The sequence below is a fragment of the Leptidea sinapis genome, chromosome 1, assembly GCF_905404315.1.
Source record: "Leptidea sinapis chromosome 1, ilLepSina1.1, whole genome shotgun sequence".
In the NCBI taxonomy this organism is placed as follows: domain Eukaryota; kingdom Metazoa; phylum Arthropoda; class Insecta; order Lepidoptera; family Pieridae; genus Leptidea; species Leptidea sinapis.
Window position 1 is genome coordinate 18,314,389 of NC_066265.1, and position 19,502 is coordinate 18,333,890.

Consider the following 19,502-nt stretch of genomic DNA (forward strand, 5'->3'; position numbering starts at 1 on the left):
ATAACTTACAAAAAACAATTTCTGAAAAAATCAACAAATATACTGAACTGAAGGATGAAGTGGCTAGAATCTGGAACCAAAAAAAAGTATACGTAATTCCAATAGTCCTTTCCACCACAGGTGTTATCCCAAACCATCTGTTACATAGTCTTAAACTACTAGAACTAAAGGAAACTCTTTACATAACCTTACAAAAAGTCGCCATCTTAAATACATGCCGAATCGTTAGAAAGTTCTTACAAATTGACGAACACGACATTTCACCCTACACATAAATTTAACACACCACACGCTGCATTTACTTGGTTTCGACCCGTAAATGCAGGCAAACCAGCGAAAGGCTGAGAAAAATTATAATAATAATAATAATAATAATAATATTCTTTATTCTAATTAAAAGTAAACTTAAAAACTAGAAATCCATTACTGTGTAAGGGTGTGGTGTCCAATATATAAAAATATAAAAATTCATAACATTAATTACAAGTCCAATTTATTTTTTGTTATTCTCCATGTGAACAGATATCCATCCATAATATATATAAACATATATATAGGGCTCCTGATATCGTCAGATATAGCCGTGAGGATTTTATTTTTTGAGCTGCGCAATCGACTCCAAAATGTCGCGATTCTCATTCTTATTACAGCGAAGAAGTCAGGGACCCCACCCTCAGCGAACATGCCTGATGCGCTGCAGCATCTCGGAAGATTCATAAGGGTATGTATCATTATACTGGACCCTTATTCTTCTAAATGCTTTGTGTCTAAATGTTACCCACAGCTGACAGGTGTACATGCCTAGGCAATAAGCTTTGTATAGGGTAGCTATATCAACCAATCATTTCCTTTTACTTAGTTCTTTCTGTAATTTTTTTTCTTTCTTTCTTTTGTCAGCTAAATAAAATAAAAAATCTCTCCACCCTGACATTGGCTGAATCGTCGACTTCCTTTTGTAAAAGTTTGTTTAATAATAATCGACATTTAACTGTGCTTAATAAAACGCGCGCTATACTTTTCTATTGGGCTATCTTAGCATAATCTCAGCTGTCAAATGACTTTAAATACCAAATCAAAGTGAGCCCAACTGAGTTTTGCGAAAGTAAAGTCTCAGCAAAGTCTTATTACGCGCTATAGATTTTAGCCTAAGATCGTCGCTGTGTTCAGCTATTTAGATCAGTAAGCATGGCTTGCCAGGTTGAGGGTCGCATCGTTAAATAAATATAAGCGGTGATAATGAATGTAGGACTGTTGTGCAATACATACTGTCACACTATGTCGACGCTGCGTCAGGTATGTTCTTGTTATTATAAACTAAACAGTTCTATAAAAAATAACTTTTTAATAATTAATGGTAGCTCTCTGTTTAAATACTAACTTTAATATATATAAAATTAATTGCTATTTATCGATATTTTGTAAAAATAACAGCCTTAAGAAATAAATAATTTTATTTTGTGGTTTTTGACTGAGACTTAACTGTCCTGGGAAAGTGGTAAAGTCAGCTTGAACCGGCTAAGGGAGACTCGCTCGGTGATTGTAAAATAAGCCTCGCCTTAATTAAGTTGTCACTAGTTTCGTGTGATATTTCACTAAATGCTTTATGAGTGTTTTTAAATAAAAAAAATTATTGGTCTGTTCCTCCCAATCGCTTCTATTAATATTTGCGGGAGTTTTACTAGCCGATATAGTTCGTTTTATAAAACACAAAAACTTTGCAACTTTTGTTTAAAAAATATAGAATTGCTGATAATTTTATAGGATAAATATACCACACTAAATATATAGCTAATATTATTATTTAGGATGTGATTTTTTTCCTTTATTACGAACATTATCTTCAATGGCTCTTATATAGTGAATAATGTGTAACGTCATAAAAAAAAACTTAGTGTATTATTATTATTGTTTATTATATAATAGTAACAGTAAAATTATTACAAAGTAAATATTTGGACGACTTAAATTGTATGTTTGATATATTTATCATCTTCATCAGCCCATCTCATAATTATCTATTATAATCGGTTATTAAGGAGAGAACACTGAAAAATATTAAATGAGGTATAAATTAAATTCCATTTGCAGACTTTTTCAGGACCTATTTTATTATTAAAAAAGAAGTGGATATATTATGATAATTAAAAAAGCATTAATTTTATACAAAGGTACTCAGATTATTAGTAGTGGTTGTTCTTATTTATTAAGTAGGTACATATTATTTTATCAGCCCAGCGACAATCTCAATTCAGTACCTCCTTATAGTGCAGTACAATTTGACAGCAGTTATCTTTAGGATACTGTTGCCACCGTTCTCTCGACGCTGAGTAGTCAACAGCATCCTGAAAGAGTTGCTGTATCACAGTCATATTGTAAGAGTATACGCGGGACCAATGACGGTCACAGAATCGTCAATGACGCGGGACACTTGCCTAGTGTTTCTATATGAACCTATACATTTTCTGCTTCCACACAAACCAAGACACAAGATTGATAAGTACTTGTGTGAGTTCAATATACTAATATCTAACATTAGATTTAATCTTGTATTCGATTGCATGCTAAATATCTGCTCTAAATATATACTTTTATCTAATTTCCAAGAGAGCGCTGGTGAAAATACTCAGTTTCCATAAAGTTTGTCTTCCTTCTTCTACAAATCTTCAGACATCTTAGGCTTAGAACCTTGCTTCTATCGAGGAATCTAGATCAAATCAATGTATTTTTCAAATTCAAATTCAAATATTTTTATTCAAAATAGGATTCAAAACTTATTGAACGTCATAACTACCACCCATTCAAAATATACGGCCTAAGACCTGAGAAGAGCGGGCCTAAAAACTCAGCGGGCTTTTTTTAATAAAAATATTGATTATAATGTAATATCGTACATTAAACATTTATAAATCATGAGCCTGAGGGTGTCCGCTTGATTCCCAGTCTGTGGTATCATTAAGTAAATCATTTATGTTATAATAACCTTTCCCACACCAACGTTTTTGAACAATTCTTTGTTTTTTACATTTTCTGGGATCATATTGTAAAAGCATATACATCGCCCAATAAAAGACTTACTAACTCGACATAAACGAGTCGTAGACATAAAAACTTTGTTTGTTCCTCGTGTTCAAATTATGATTATCACAGTTTCTAGGAAATTCCTCAAAGTGCTTATGAACATATAGAACATTATCAAGAATTTGTTATGTTTTTAAAGTGATAACCCTCACTTCTAGGATCAATATACAAATAAAATTTGAAAACAACATTTTCTGAACGATGCGGGACTCGAACACACGAACTCTCGCGTTTTTTGCGAGTGCTCTGACATCTGATCTAACCATTAGAGTGACGTATCGTCATAAAATCCAGTTTGCTTTGTTCAACTCTCAGGTTGTGGCTTCATCTACAGGATCTACTTTACAGTTGATAACCTGCTCAACCCCAATATTTGCATATTAGGAAATTGACTTGAGATGTCGCTCTTGTAAATCTAAACAATTTATTATGTTTTTAAATGTCATAAAATTTTGTATTCAAATTTGAATATCAAGAATATTTTGAGAAGCAACAGTCAAAATGTTTATTTCTTTAAATGTTTCTCTCAATGATTCATATATACTGAGAGAATATTTATCACAACAGAATATACAACATTGGTAGCTTCTATAATTAATAAGTTATGTACAACTTGAGATAGAGGTCACACAATCACATCAATAACGTCTAGGTTTCAAGAGTAACAGGAAGCTGATGAAGGTTTTACTAAAGCCTTGTTACCGACCGGAAATAGTGTAGATTTTGTGTACAAGTAATATAATATCTATAATACCATTTCACCAAACCCCACATTTTATATCATTCAATAAATAATTATTAATAATCAAAATTCAAACATTCGGTACAATATAATACATTTATTAAATCAAAGATTTTTTTTTATTTTTTTTTTATATATTACATTTCAAATTATTTACATATGACTTAATAATTAATAACGCTATTTATATAAATAATAATAAAATAAAACTAAAATAATCTAACAAAATTAATTAATTACGAATAGAAAATATCATTAAGATCGCTATCGGCAGGTAAGGTGCCCATGAAGCTGGCAACGTTATCTCTTTGTATGGCCAAACTTATCCTTTGACAGAGGTACGTACCAGATCTTGGGTCACCTGTTAAATCGGTTAGACGCCTGGACAGCTCTTTTACGAGTTTTTGTGCCGATGAACCCCAAGGACCCATCGTCTCCACCCCAAAGGGAACAAATATGTATCCATCACCGAGTGATGCATATTTCCTCCGCTTTAGGTTTTCGGCAGATTCTGCCGCTGCACCTCCCGCTCTAGATGAATGTTCTATATGAGAGGGGGCTTGCGTGTCCACACAAGTCGCATCCCACACCAGTGGCTTTCCACGATTCCAAGGAATCAACGTTATGCCATCAGGCCTCTTACCATCATCACGTGAAATTCCATTCGGCTAATTAGATCAAATCAAATCAAATCAAAATCACTTTATTCATGTATGTAAAGGAAATGAAACTTATGTATGTCAAAAGTTTTTTCTTGATATAAATTCAGCCATTTGTTATGGTTGAGCTTTAGTGAGAAGAAGTGGCAAGAAACTCTTTGGCACTCTTTCAAATAAATATTTACAGCATCATCTTTCTACAAATTATTTTAATTACAATATATTATGTAAAATGATGCAAACGTCAAAATTCTCAAACGTCAAATACTCAACCTTCCTTCCCATGCCTTCACGAATCACGTAAATGAAAAAAAGTAAACGTAAATTAGTACGTAAAAACGAGAGTTATTAAGTACAAGATATGCATCAATCCACACACACCGTAAATAAATAAAGAAATTTGAATTTTATTATCGATTATAAGAATATCTTTAATTTTAAAAACAGAAGCAGAGTCTCTTGTAACAAGATTATTCTGCTACTATAAGTAGCATTACGAGCATGACGCATGGTCCAGCCGTCGTTACCCTCGACGATATTTTAGGTAAGGGAACGACCCGAACCACGTCACCGCCACAAGCAGTGATATTTTAGCGAGCAAATTAATATTAATGCATAAAGATTCAGACAAGATCATAACTTCGGGACAACTTAATAATAGTTAATATTTTTTATGAAAATAAGGGACGAGACGAGCAGGACGTTGGGCTGATGGTAATTGATACGCCGTGCCCATTACAATGCAGTGCCGCTCAGGATTCTTGAAAAAGCCAAAAATTCTGAGCGGCATTACAATTGCGTTCCTCACCTTGGGACATAAGATATTGTCTCATTTGCCGAGTAATTTCACTAGCTAAGTTGCCCCTCAGACTTAAACACAATAATGTTAACACATTACTGCTTCACGGCAGAAATAGGCTCCGTTGTGGTACCTATAGTCTAGCCGGCATCCTGTGCAAAGATGTCTACCACTGGTGCAAAGTAATTACTTAAAAGTAAATGAAAATAAAATGGAACATAACATACGCGCATAATTTGCAACGGTTTTTGTTTTTATTTTCAGATTGTAATGTTCCTATGCATCGTAGTAGTTGCAAGTGCACTTCCGAGACCTGACAGCGCTGGTCATCCACTTCCACCTGGCCCAGGCATCTCTTACGGTACGTCAGCTGTACAATAGCTTTCCTTATAAATATTAATGCTGTCCATTATGAAATTTACTCCTTGTTATTCTCGGTAACATCTAAATCTCTTCTTTTCTTAACATATGTATGTTCAAGTAACATAACGAACAACTGGTACAGTATTTTTCCTTTCAATTAACTGCCGTGTTCATTAACCTATCTATCCTTAGTTTAACATACAAGAGTAAGACAAATCTATCCTTTTACGCTTACTTACACTTCAATAACCTATCGACATAAAGCATTGGACTATAACTATTCTGGACAAAACTATGGATAGATAAGATCTTGTCATTAAACGGTGACAGCAATGTATCCGTAACTAGAGATACGGCCGTTAGCCTCTTTATTGACGACTGATACAGCCGAATGGTTAGTGACCCTGACTACTAAGCTAGAGGTCCCGGGTTCGAATCCCGGTAGGTGCAATCATTTATATGAAGTTAGTTTTCGAGTCGTGAATGTTTATATGTATGTTTATGTAAGTATATTGTAATAAATATATCGTTGTCTTGTACCCATAGTATATAGGCTATGCCTAGTTTGGGGCAAAATAATTTGTGTAAGAGTGTGTCAATATTATTATATTCATTTAAAAAAGCAAAAAAAGTTAAAATTCGCTCAAAAGGTTTTTAAACTTAACACTACGGGATTTGAAAAATAAATCAATTGTTTTTAAATCATTGAATCAAATTAATGTTACTTAAATCCCATACCAAGCTTTCTTTTAGGTTTCCGTACCCAAAAATGGCCTGGAACCTACTAAGATGCTTCACATGCTGCAAATATTTAATAAAAAGAATGCAAATGATTTTCATGGCACTTCTTTTCATTTAAGGGCAATTTTGTTTCGAAGTGATAGTTAGTGGTAATTTTATCACTAACTAATGTAGTTATTATATTAGTATACTACTGACCTGGCAAACGTTGTTTTGCCATATAAAATGATATATGTAAACCTTCCTTGAGCTTCAACGAATCTGTTACAAAAGATTTCATTGAAATCGAGTGAATAGTTTAGGTGTTGTTAGGGAACATACAAACATACATTCTCTTTTATATATATAGATTAATTATGTGTATGATATTTTGACATTTGACTTTTGATATTTGTAACTGAATAAATTTGATTTAAGAGTCTATCAGCTGACTGAAACATTTAAAGATTTAAAAGTATATTACGCACCTAGGGAGAAAAGTAGGTCATTCTCACCCGCGGAATATTGACCATAGAAATTGATCATAGAAAAGTAGTCTTGCCGGGAGCGTATTGGCCACTTTTCTCCCTTGTACTAGGATAAGGGGTTTTTTTTATGGAATAGGAGGACAAACGAGCGTACGGGTCACCTGTTGTTAAGTGATCACCGCCGCCCATAATCTCTTGCAACACAAGAGGAATCACGGCAGCGTTGCCGGCCTTTAAGGAAGCTTTTCATCGAGGTGGGAAAAAATGATTTTTATTGAAGTTACACTGCTAAAATGTAAATTGAAATAATAAATCAATATACATTTCTTTGTAATGTAAAATGCCGCAACTTAAAAATAGTTGCTTTTACAATTATTATGTTTTTATAAAGTCCATTATGTTATCGCTTTAGCCATGGTTTTAAGACATTATTATGTATGATACTAATATTAAGTATTTAATCGCTCACGCTCATCCGTAGATGCTTAATCAAAAATGTACAATTTTTATTGTATTTGACCGCAAGTACTCTCTGGGTTCCAGGTGGAATCCCCTACGGCAGTGTCAGTGGTGACGTTGCAGCCTCGTTGAACAGACAAGCCTCCATCCCAGGCCTGAGCTACCTCCATACTAACGACCACAGACTGCACAATATCGAACAATATTTATAAAATCGCAAACAACCAATGTTGCTTCATATGTTTTAGGCACGTTTGGAAAATGAAAAGGCATAAAAGGCATTTATTTTCTCAAAATTGATTCCTTTAGAATTCTTTTTGATGTCATTTCTTATACTACTAGATACTACTACCGCTTCGGAAACAAATGGCGCTCTGAGAGAGAAGAAGCGGCGCAAGAAACTCTCCCAGCATTCTTTTTTTTGCGTTCTTTTCAATAAAAATATACAATATTGTACAGTCATTTCTATCGCTATAAAATAATCACAGGCTGTCCGATCATTTAGATATTCAGCAGTGGAGTAATAGGATTTACGACAGAGCCATTTTTTTATAAAACATTTAAATTTATTTATATATAATGCCTGAACAGTGGCTGGGACTTTATTGTAGAAGTGTATACATTTACCCTTAAAGCTATTATGTATCTTATGAAGCCTACTAGAATTATTGTTATATATAACTTAATGTAAATATCATAATTTCCTATTATGTTAGAACTATTTAATAATATAGTCATTTATCTAAATAAAATTTTTGTATCTATTGATAAAATCATGAGTCCGCGTTCTAGTTTTATTTAGTTGATTGACTGTTAGAATTGCTGACGGTGTTGGTTTTTCGAAGAGACGAGCAGGACGTTCAACTGATGGTAATAAATAATACGCCCTGCCCATTAAAATTGACCTAGTTAGCTGTACAAAAATAATAAGAAAGTATGACTATCTCCACTATGACTTAACATCGATCAGTCAACAAACGTACAATGACTTGAATTTAAAGAATAATGTAAATACACCAGTAGGCTTCTTTGCACAGGATGCCGGCTAGATTATGGGTACCACAACGGCGCCTATTTCTGACGTGATGCAGTAATATGTAAACATTACTGTGTTTCGGACGGAAGGGCGCCGTAGCTAGTGAAATTACTGGGAAAATGAGACTTAATATCTTAGGTCTCAAGGTAACGAGCGCAGTTGTACTGCCGCTCAGAATTTTTGGGTTTTACAAGAATCCTGAACGGCTCTGCATTGTAATGGGCGTGTCAATTACCATCAGCTGAACGTCCTGCTCAACTCGTCCCTTATTTTCATAAAAATAAATAGTCTAGTGCAACACCAGAAAAACGACAACAACTTATCTGTCCTGTAGTAAATTGTAATCTTTGTCCTATTTACTATATTAGTCGATTCTATCGTTACGACGCATACTATGTTTATGTATATTCATTGTTATACGAAGTACATTCCTTAACTATTTACACATTTTTGCATCCTTTAGAACCATTATATAGAGCAGATATTGTAGTATTCCTGTGGGACGTCTTGAATGGTCTCTTGGTACTGCCTCTTCAGGGTGTTTAATTCGTATATCTCTCAGCTTTCGTTTTCTATTTGAGGCCTTTTTTATGGAATAGGAGGACAAACGAGCGTACGGGTCACCTGGTGTTAAGTGATCACCGCTACCCACATTATATTGCAACACCAGAGGAATCAAAGGAGCGTTGCCAGCCTTTAAGGAAGGTGTACGCGCTTTTTTTGAAGGTAACCATGTCGTATCGTCCCGGAAACACCGCATAAGAAAGCTCTTTCCACAGCTTTGTAGTACGTGGAAGAAACCTCCTTGAAAACCGCACTGTGGAGGACCGCCACACATCCAGATGATGGGGATGATATCCTAACTTGTGGCGTGTCGTGCGAAGGTGGAATTCGGCGGCAGGAATCAGGTTAAATAGCTCTTCGGAACACTCCCGTGATAAATGCGGTAAGACACACAATGAAGCAACGTCTCTACGAAACGCCCCGACAATTCGAGCTGCCTTCGAAAACTCATCCACTCACTCGTTATCTTAACGGAATATGAGTACGTGTTTGTGTATGTCGATGAAAGGCGACAATGCTGCGAGGACTTTTATCGCAATAATTATCCAAAACTCTAGGATGTATGTATGTACACACGAGTTTGCTGTAACTGTCCTATAGTTTTCAAGCGTTGTAGCTTAATATTCCGATTTAGCAAAAAGTTAAGGAACCACTTTCTTACCAACACTTCAGCTTTTATTAACTTTCGCAGTCAAATCTTCAAAGTCAAATCAACTACGATACGACTTAGGGACCTTCAAGAAAAAAACATACTCCCACCTAAAAGGCCGGTAACGAATTTATTGACACCTATTGTTGCGGATGTCCTTGGGCGGTTGCCTCACCTCCCCGTGAGCCTCTTGCCCGATGGCAGCCTCTAATATAAAAAAAAACTCTATTCAATTAACATAAAAAGCGCTTTTAGAATAGTCACTACAAAAATTTCTTTTAAATTAGTGAATTTACCGCAACTCGCAAAAAAAGTGAGCACGTCAGAATTACATACAAGAAACTCAACGGCCACTCTTTTCAATCAAATAGAGTATTTTACAACGGCTGTATTATACAAAACAAATTAATTCTTAAGGTGCTGCATCCAATATATGAATTGATTTTAAAAAATACAAATTATTTCATAAAAATTAATAAAGAATAAACTGTATAAATATAAATTGTTATATATTGGATGCATCAACCCTTAGAGCTTGATTGTTTGTCTAAGAATTTTTTGTGAACATGATGGTTCTTCAAAAAAAAATCCCCAACCCGTCCTTTTCACTGACTTTTTCTTTCAGAATCAATGCAATATGCTTGAATATATAAGGTGACGTCAACTGTGACTGTCCTTCGTTATATTTTTATAATTTTACGGCTCTACATCTTTTTCATCATGCAGTATTTCTCGAGTGCTTCCGAATTTTCAAGTGTACAACGGACGAGTAAAAAAATAAGGACGCCGTGATATTAGCAAGTAAAGCACCGTTATGCTAGTGTGTGTGCAGTTACGGGGATACTAGTTACACAATTTGTTCTCCCTTAAATAATCATATATGGCCACAAATACTTATATAGTATCGTTTTTTTACAACGCACGACGGCATTTTTAAAATATTTTATTTAGACGCAAACTGATCTGCCACAGACGATGACAATTCTCATAATGGCCGCCTATCGGCCTGTAGTGCAAGTGTATGCGTGGAGTTATGTATTTACACCTTAATCGGCTTGTTTTGGTGCTACACTGTTATGTAAGATGACACGGAGTCCTTATTTTTTTACTAGTTCGTGTGTACATGCAAGATTTTAGCACTTGGCTCATATCAATACTAAATATAGTATGAAGTTTTAATTAATTCTCGTATTATTAATATTAGTTACGGTAACAGCAGTTTGGCGACTTAATAATTCTCACACAGGTGATCACGTCCACATGTAAATGGAGCTTCATTACCAAATGGCCATTGCGCAACTGAAGTCTCTGGAACCTTCTTGTTGACTTTGAACCTCAGCGAAGAACTTAAAAAATAATGGTGCAAATATTTTCTCGAGTTAAGTAGCACTGACGCGTGTTCAAATATCGTAGTTGTTTTTTTTTTAAATAATCCCTACGAATATTATAAATGAGAATGTAAGTTTGTTTGTTACGCTTTTACGCCGGACCTACTGAACCGATTGTTTGAAATTTGGTACAGCGATAGAAAGTACATAGGCTACATTTTATCCCAGAGAATTCCATGGTTCCCGCGGGATTTGTGTGAAAATTCACGTCGATGAGCTATGACTATACCAATAGAAGGTTTCCTCGAAATAAAATTCATAATGTAATATGTTGGGAACGGGAGCGAAAACGGGAACCGGAACTGGAATAGGACATGAGATTAATCTTCAATTCCATACTTGCTTATTATTTTTATAAACCCTTTATCTACGCGGACGAAGTCGCGGGCATCAGCTAGTTGTATTAGAAATGTCTAGTCCAGTTACTTTCAGTAAATAATTGATACTACACGTGTTCTAAAGTAAACCTTATTAAAGGATTAAAACGCGTGTACTTGTAGACTGCAGATAAAATGAGTCAAAGATAGTATTTTACTCATTTCATCTGCAGTCCCCCTGAAAACGAGATCTGGAAAGGTCTTGAAACGTTGGGTTAACTAAAATAAAAAGTGTTTTATTTAAATGTGTAAAACTCGCGTTAATCAAATAAAAATATTATACACGTGTTTGCTTTTATTTATGAAAATAAGGACGAGACGAGCAGTACGTTCAGCTGATGGTAATTGATACGCCCTTCCCATTACAATGCAGTGCCACTCAGGATTCTTGAAAAACCCAAAAATTCAGAGTGGCACATCAATAATTGCGCTCGTCACCTTGAAACTAGCTAGCACTAGCACACGAATTTTATACCGAAACACAATAATGTTTACACATTACTGCTTCACAGTAGAAATAGGCGCCGTTCTATTACCCATAATCTAGCCGGCTTCTTGTGCAAAGGAATCTCCCCCTGGCGCTTGTATAATTATTTACTGCAATAACTATAATTGTATACTGTAAGTGTATTTTGCAGAAATCCGAAAAAAATCAAAATCTGGCACGAGACTCGTGTAGAGGCGAAACGCTGGTCAAATTGTTTTAAAAACAAATATTGGCGGAATTAACACTAAAGAAAACTTAGATCATTTGTATAATATTTTTGAAACCCAAGGTAACTAAAGAAGGTTAGAATGCAACACAGTAATAACAGTTAATTATTAAACAGCCAACTATTATTTGTGGTGAGTCTGGCGTGACCATAGAGCTATCGACTGGCTTGTGTCACAGTTGCGACAGCAGAATAATTAATCTGGGGGTAGACTCTTATACGTGTCGAAACCAAAAGCAAATTAGAATCTTGGATCATTACGATTAGACTCTAGACGAGAGAATGTCGCAAACGCCAGAAAATTTTAGGAACCATCTTCACCCTGGCCTGGGCGGGGCGTATCAATTACCATCAGCGGAACGTCCCATCCAACATCCCTAATTTTCATAGAAAATCATAAAAAAAACCCTGTCACTTTGTGTTATAGTGAGTGATGCGCGCGCATATTAAAATTTCTCTGTCATCATATTTTTTTCATTACGCACCTAAGGAAGTATAACTTCAAAAATATATTCATTTTTTTTTTCTCATTTTTAACTACAAAACACCTTAAAATTTTTGTATGTTTATAAATACTTATTTAATCATTTTTATGGGAATACTAGCTGACCCAGCAAACGTTGTATTGCCGATATTAAATTCGCGATACAAAAGTAGCTGTCGTAACATCGTGGATGGGTGAAAATTTGAAGTTGAATGTATTTTTTAATGCTGACTCATAATCAAACAAATTTAAAAAAAAATGGCATGGACCACCCTTAACATTTAGGGGGATGAAAATAGATGTTGTCCGATTCTCAGACCTACCTAATATGCACTCAAAATTTCATGAGAATCGGTCAAGCCGTTTCGAAGGAGTTTAACTACAAACACCGCGACATGAGAATTTTATATATATCTACATAGGTATAAGTCCAATGTTTTTAAAATTTTCATACTTTCAAACTTGGTCTATGAGAAACAAATCTATGTTACATTCAGTAGGACTTAATACGTAAGTGTCGATCCCTACTCTGTGGTAGAACTGAATAATATATTCTGTTCTCATCACGTCGGATTCATTGAGGAATTACTGACGCACCGAAATTCTATTATCCACTTCTTGGATACACAAAATAATTCACAGCATTATTACCTTTATTGCGATAGTGATAGGTACAATTATTGGTTCTTCGAATTCTAATTACCAAATAATACTTTTAATTCACAACACGAACTGCAAAGTTATGTTGACCTGACGTTTATGTGGCATTAGAATTTCATAACATCCATTGATGACGAAACAATAACGGTTTGTGTGTCTCTGTGTGAATTTGGCAGGAATTATTTGAGCATTGTTAATAAAATAATGGGATCAGTACGCGTGTAAAAGCTTCTCATAGATTCAAATTCAAATTCAAATATTTTTATTCAAAATAGGTTGTGACATCACTTATTGAAAGTCAAAAAACTACCACCCATTCCAAAATGAATGCGCAACAAACTCAGCGGGCTTTTTTTTTTTTCATCGAATAAATATGTTTACAAAGTAATATTGTACAATTAAACTTATTATTTAATAGCCTGAGGGCGGTGACTCCATTCCCAATCTGTGGTATCATTAAGAAAGTCATTTATGTTATAGTAACCTTTACCACACAAACGTTTTTTAACAATTCTTTTGAATAACGTAGTACATTTGTTTTGAACATTTTCTGGGATCTTGTTGTAAAAGCATATACATCGCCCCACAAAAGACTTACTAACTCGACTTAGCCGAGTAGTAGGCATCATCAGTTTATGTCTGTTCAGTATTTGTACTCCCAAGCCTTTGTGGGAGGCTACATTGCACAGGATGCTGGCTAGATTATGGATACCACAACAGCGTCTATTTCTGCCATGAAGCAGTAATGTGTAAGCATTATTGGATTTCGGTTTGTTTCTTTTTGTTTGGAATGAGTGGTAGTTTTTGACTTTCAATAAGTGATTTTATATTTTGTATAAAAATATTTGAATTTATACGTCTGGATACACAACCGATAAAAACAAGCCAGGTTTATTAGTTTAGTGTGCATGACAGGCTACGTCTTACACTCGCGATTGTGTTAGTGTGAGTGCATTGCTCAAAATAGAGGTTAATTCTAAACTCATTTTTTTCGATGTGTTCTCAACTATCATAGTCTATCTAGACATAAAAGATCTAAGTACGTAGGTTTATTCGATACCTTATAAGATCGGCAACGCTCTTGTGATTCCTCTGGTGTTACACGAGAATCAAATCAAAACAAATCAAAATCACTTTATTCATGTAGGTCACGGAAATGACACAGAATATAGGCTCTGGTGATTAGGTGACCCAGGCATAAAAGGCATTTATTTTCTCAAAATTTATTACTTTAGAATTTTTTTTGATGTCATTTCTAATATACTAGATACTATTACCGCTTCGGAAACAAATGGCGCTCTGAGAGAGAAGAAGCGGCGCAAGAAACTCTCCCAGCCTCTCCCATTTATTTGGCGCGCTTTTTAATAAAAATATACAATATTGTATTGTCATTGCTATTGCTATAAGATAATCATAATCTAGTCCCAGGCTGTCCGATCACTTAGATATTCAGATGAGGAGAAGTAGGATTTACGACAGAGCCACTTTTTAATAAAATAATGATACTGCCTGAACTGTGACTGGGACTTTATTATAAAAGTGTATACATTTACCCTTAAAGCTATCATGTATTTTATAAAGCCTACTTGAATTAGTTACAAGCAATCCCGTATTTCTAGTGTTATAATAATGAAAATCACCATTAAGAGCAAAAAGGTGACGGTTTGTCCTCATCTTCCATAAGATAAATGATGTGGAAGCAATGTGTGTTTCGCTTTTGTGGTTTGTTGGACTAAACAATTTATATCTCAAAATGACAAGCGTAATTATCGGTGATGCCGATCAGAATAAAAACCTATAGTTATTCAAGAATCCTGATCCTCACTGCATTGTGACGGGCAGGAGTATTGCTTACCATCAGCATCCAATTTAAGAGTAGACTGTAATTAATATATTTAATTTGTGAAGTTAAATTTACAAAGGTAATATTACGTTAACACGACAGTCCGTTCGTATCAAAAGTGACGGCTCTCTGCTACGCGACCGTATCGTATCCAAAACCGGTCTGTCCGCGCGACCGTCTTAATTCGGCCGCTTAACACAGCGACTGTGTCGCTAACACACTTCGATTCATAAAACAAACAAACACTGAAATTAGATAATTTATTATACTAGATAGAGTCTCTTGCTATTAGACAACCTATAAAAACAGGCCAGGAATATTAGCTTACTGTGCGTGACAAGATCCGTCTTACACTCGCGATTTGTTTGTCACTTTGTGTTAGTGTGCATCACTGACCTTTACTATATACCACTGGACTGGCGGCTGTCCAAGTGCTTTTGTGCCTGTTTGATATTCGCCATTTTGGCGCTGTTGGCCATATAGCGCGAGTCTGCGGTACTAAAACTAGTGGGAAACTATTTACAAAAAAAATGCCTACACCTATACCTTATTACGTTCATTATTGAAGTATAAATAACACGGGTAACGAACGAAATTAATTCTAAATGCAAAAATACATCAGAGTATTGAACATTTCTTAACAGCCATTAGTATTATACGTCAAAATTAGTTCTCTGGACGCTCGCGAGTGTCGCTTCAAATAAGCACAAAAAATTTGCTTTCAAAGATATGGAACAGCCTGACCAGTGGTCAGTGGTATGCCTGAATTGGCCAAAATAGAGGTTAGTTCTAAACTTAATTTTTCGACTTTTTCACAGCTGTCTTACGACCGATCCCAATATTCAGTCTATCTCTTACTTGAGATAAAAATCGTAACTATCGTTGACTTTTCTGTCCCAATAAACTTATGGACGGTAACTCACCTTATCCGTACACGCTGTCTGTCAATGGGACGACGTATAGCTTACCAGCGATAGAAGTTTGTATAGAAATTGCAATTAACGCGTCCCAATATAAGGCGATAAGAATGATTTATCGAGTATATTGGGACAGCTTCAGATTATTGACAGATAATTACTGACTGTAGAAGATAGTAATTTATCTCAATCTGCAGATAGTATATTGAGAACGGCCGTAAGTCTATCTAGACGCATAAATGATCGAAGCACTGAAACTTTTGATTTAATAATACAAGCCTTATATCTCCTAAATCTACTTGTAAAATGTCTTCGAAGTATGTCCGTCACTGTATTTTAACGTTGTGTTAACAACAGAGAAGGGTCAAGGTTGTAGGCATAATAGCATTAAATTGGATTTAATGGCAGATGTGATTGATAATTAATCGCGGAAGGAAGTGGTATCAGGCAGGATGACTTTGATAATGACGGGCCTTAGTACCAGTAACTTGACATCCGTTGCGATAATTCTCATTATTATTAAGTTATTTAATTTGCTAACCTGAACTAAGGATTTTTATTATAATATAAGATTAGTTGACAAACCATTGTATGGATATTTTTCAATAGTATTGTAATATCAGTTAGGGTGGCACCATCGGTAATCAATTGAAAAGTGAGATTCACCGGTTGCAGGCTCCTTTGCACAAGATACCGGCTAGATGACGGGTGCCACAACGGCGCCTATTTCTACCGTGAAGCAGTAATGTGTAAACATTATTGAGTTTCCGTCGGAAGGGCGCCGTAGCTAGTGAAATTACTGGGCAAATGAGATTTAACATCCTATGTCTCAAGGTAACGAGCGCGATTGTAGTGCCGCTAAGAATGTTTGGGGTTTTTCAAGAATCCTGAGCGGCACTGAATTGAAATGGGCAGGCCGTACCATTTACCATCAGCTGAATGTCCTGCTCGTCTCGTCCCTTATTTTGACACTCAACTAACCACAGTTCAGTAATGTAAGAACTGGTCGGGTTCATTTTTCAGGTTCGACATTAATTTATCAATCTTCCGAGAAATAAACGCAGTCAATGAACCACATAACATCACCAAAGATGTGCCGATCATTCATTGATCTGGGCCAAAGTAACAAATAATACATATGTTTAAAGAATATAGTTTTATTTTCCACCTTGATGAAAGCTTAATTTTAGTCCCTGTCCCCTGGTAAGAGGGACAAAATTAGCCTACTCCCTCCTGGCCAGACGACACTAATACGCATGCGACTATATCACTTTTTCTCCCGATTACCTAGCAATAAGTTTATTATATTTTTTCATTTCTCATACTCGGCAAGTAATGTTGTTTTGATCTGATTATTGGGTGGAAAATGCTGCTTCCCTCCATATAGAGGGAAAAACTCATTGTCCTAATTTGACAATTAATTTTAAATAGGTACTACTCGTACAAAGTAGCGTGTTTAACACGGGTAAAAGAATCAATTCCTACTCGGACTATAGCCGCCCTTGCTGCGCTCGGGCGTCTAAATACCTCGGGAATTCATTCTTTCGACCCTAGGTTAATAATCTACTATTAATTAATTTTGAAACAACGCCTAATAACAATTGAATATTAACTCAGATAACTCTAGTGATAGTGAATTAGACGGAGAAGAAATAGTTAGAAATTTATACCAAGAAGGACTTACTATTACAAACGATATGCTTCCTGTGAAATCTTTCTAGATTTCACAGGAAGCACTTACGAAAGACGATACAATGAATTCATATCTTGGAAAAAATAGAATAGAATCAATTCTTTTACAAATAATATTTTCTCCGACCCCAGCCTGGGCTTCGCCCCTGGAACCTGGACATTGCAACCCGCGATTGTGATTATTTACATTTTATATTCCGCCGATGAGAATGACCTACTTTTCTCCCTAGGTGCGTAATATACTATTTTATCATATATCAAAACATTACTGTAAAGCACTTAAATAACTTTTCTTTAAAGTGATTTCAATTATTTTATATAAATTCCTTCAACATTGATACAAAATTAACTTTTACCCAAAACCTTGTATAGTTACTTGTATGCGCGGTGTCCTTGCAAATTCAGCAACACTAATGGAATGTTTCCCATAGAGGCATAACGAATAATGACATGGGGGTCATTGGCACCAAGTAATGGTAAGACAGGTGCTCACTCAGCCGTCTCCTCTAGGACACAGTAGAGTTATATAACGTTTGTGTCCTCTCGATGTCACCAGTGCTAAAGTGGCTCCGGTACCTACACTATGGCTTTCAAAGTAAGTAGCTCAAATTTTGGATATTTTTAGAAGAATAAGAAGTTAAATAAGATTTTATTTACGCTTTAGACATTTATTGTAAAAAATACATTACTTTAAATATTACTTAAATATTACTGATGCTGTAATTCTTGAGCGTAAATTAATTTCAAACAACAATTGCAGTTCGTTAAAATCCTTTGAATGATTTGGAATTAAAATTTATAGATTTTTATTTAAGTATTATTAGATACACTAAAAATCTTACACAAATCATTAAGTAATTATTCTAAACTTTAACAATATAAATTTGCAAATTTAATACAAAACAACTGAAAAATTCATTACAAAAAATCAGACATTTTAATTTACTATGTAGAATATTTACAGTTGTAAAATCTGCATACACTTTGAATACATATAATATTATAAAAGTTTAAATAAACACATTAAAGAAAATTGTCCCCATGAAAACATGTTCTAAAAAAAATACGAAACGTCGGGTTAAATAGAATATTAATAAAAGTCTAACTTTACGCAAAAACCTAATGTAAAAATACAGTTTCAATTCCACGTATTTTAATCATTTGAAAAGTATTTTATTTAAATTTGTTCTTGAATATTGTAATTTTTTTTATTTTAAAATAGTATATACTTCGAAAAATTTTGAAATGTGTACAAGAAACTGAGTATTGTGTTTAAAAAAAAACATAATTCGAATAAGTTATATAATATATCATTTGTAATGGTTGACTTACATATTAGTTACAACTTAAACTAGAAATAGTAGATTGTTCACCGAGGGTTGAAAGAATCAATTCCCGAGGTATTTATTTTTTGACTATATCCGTCATATAGTCCGAGTAGGAATTGATTATTTTACCCGTGTTAAACACTCTACTTTTCATTTCGAATATGAGGAAAATAAAACTAGTTGTTTATCTTAACTATATATTGATAATATATCATAATATTACCTAGTAGTACCTATTTAAAATTAATTGTCAAATTAGGACAATTTATGTCGACTTTTTAAATTTTAAATATGGAACTCACCGCTTAATTGTTGCGGCTTATTCCGCTCAAAGAAGTTTGCGCTAAGTTCACACTGGCACTTTAGGAAGTATTTCTTTTTAGTTTTTTTTTTACATAAAACTTCACAGCTGACAGCAGTTCTTTTTTTTAAATTCATTCCGGCCCTTAGGTGGGAAGTAATTTGTATGAGTTTTTCCCTCTCTATGGAGGGAAGCAGTATTTTCCACCCAATAATCAGATCAAAACAACTTTCCGAGTACGA

The 19,502-nt window shown here is 34.7% G+C and overlaps 1 long non-coding RNA gene across 1 annotated transcript; it reads left to right on the forward strand.

Moving 5' to 3' along the window:
- Nucleotides 1-1,248: 1,248 nt before the first annotated feature.
- LOC126970861 (uncharacterized) lies at nucleotides 1,249-7,756 on the forward strand. The gene is made up of 3 exons (XR_007730709.1): nucleotides 1,249-1,293; nucleotides 5,543-5,639; nucleotides 7,393-7,756. It is a non-coding gene; the product is annotated as an uncharacterized LOC126970861 (long non-coding RNA).
- The last annotated feature ends 11,746 nt before the right edge of the window (nucleotides 7,757-19,502 follow it).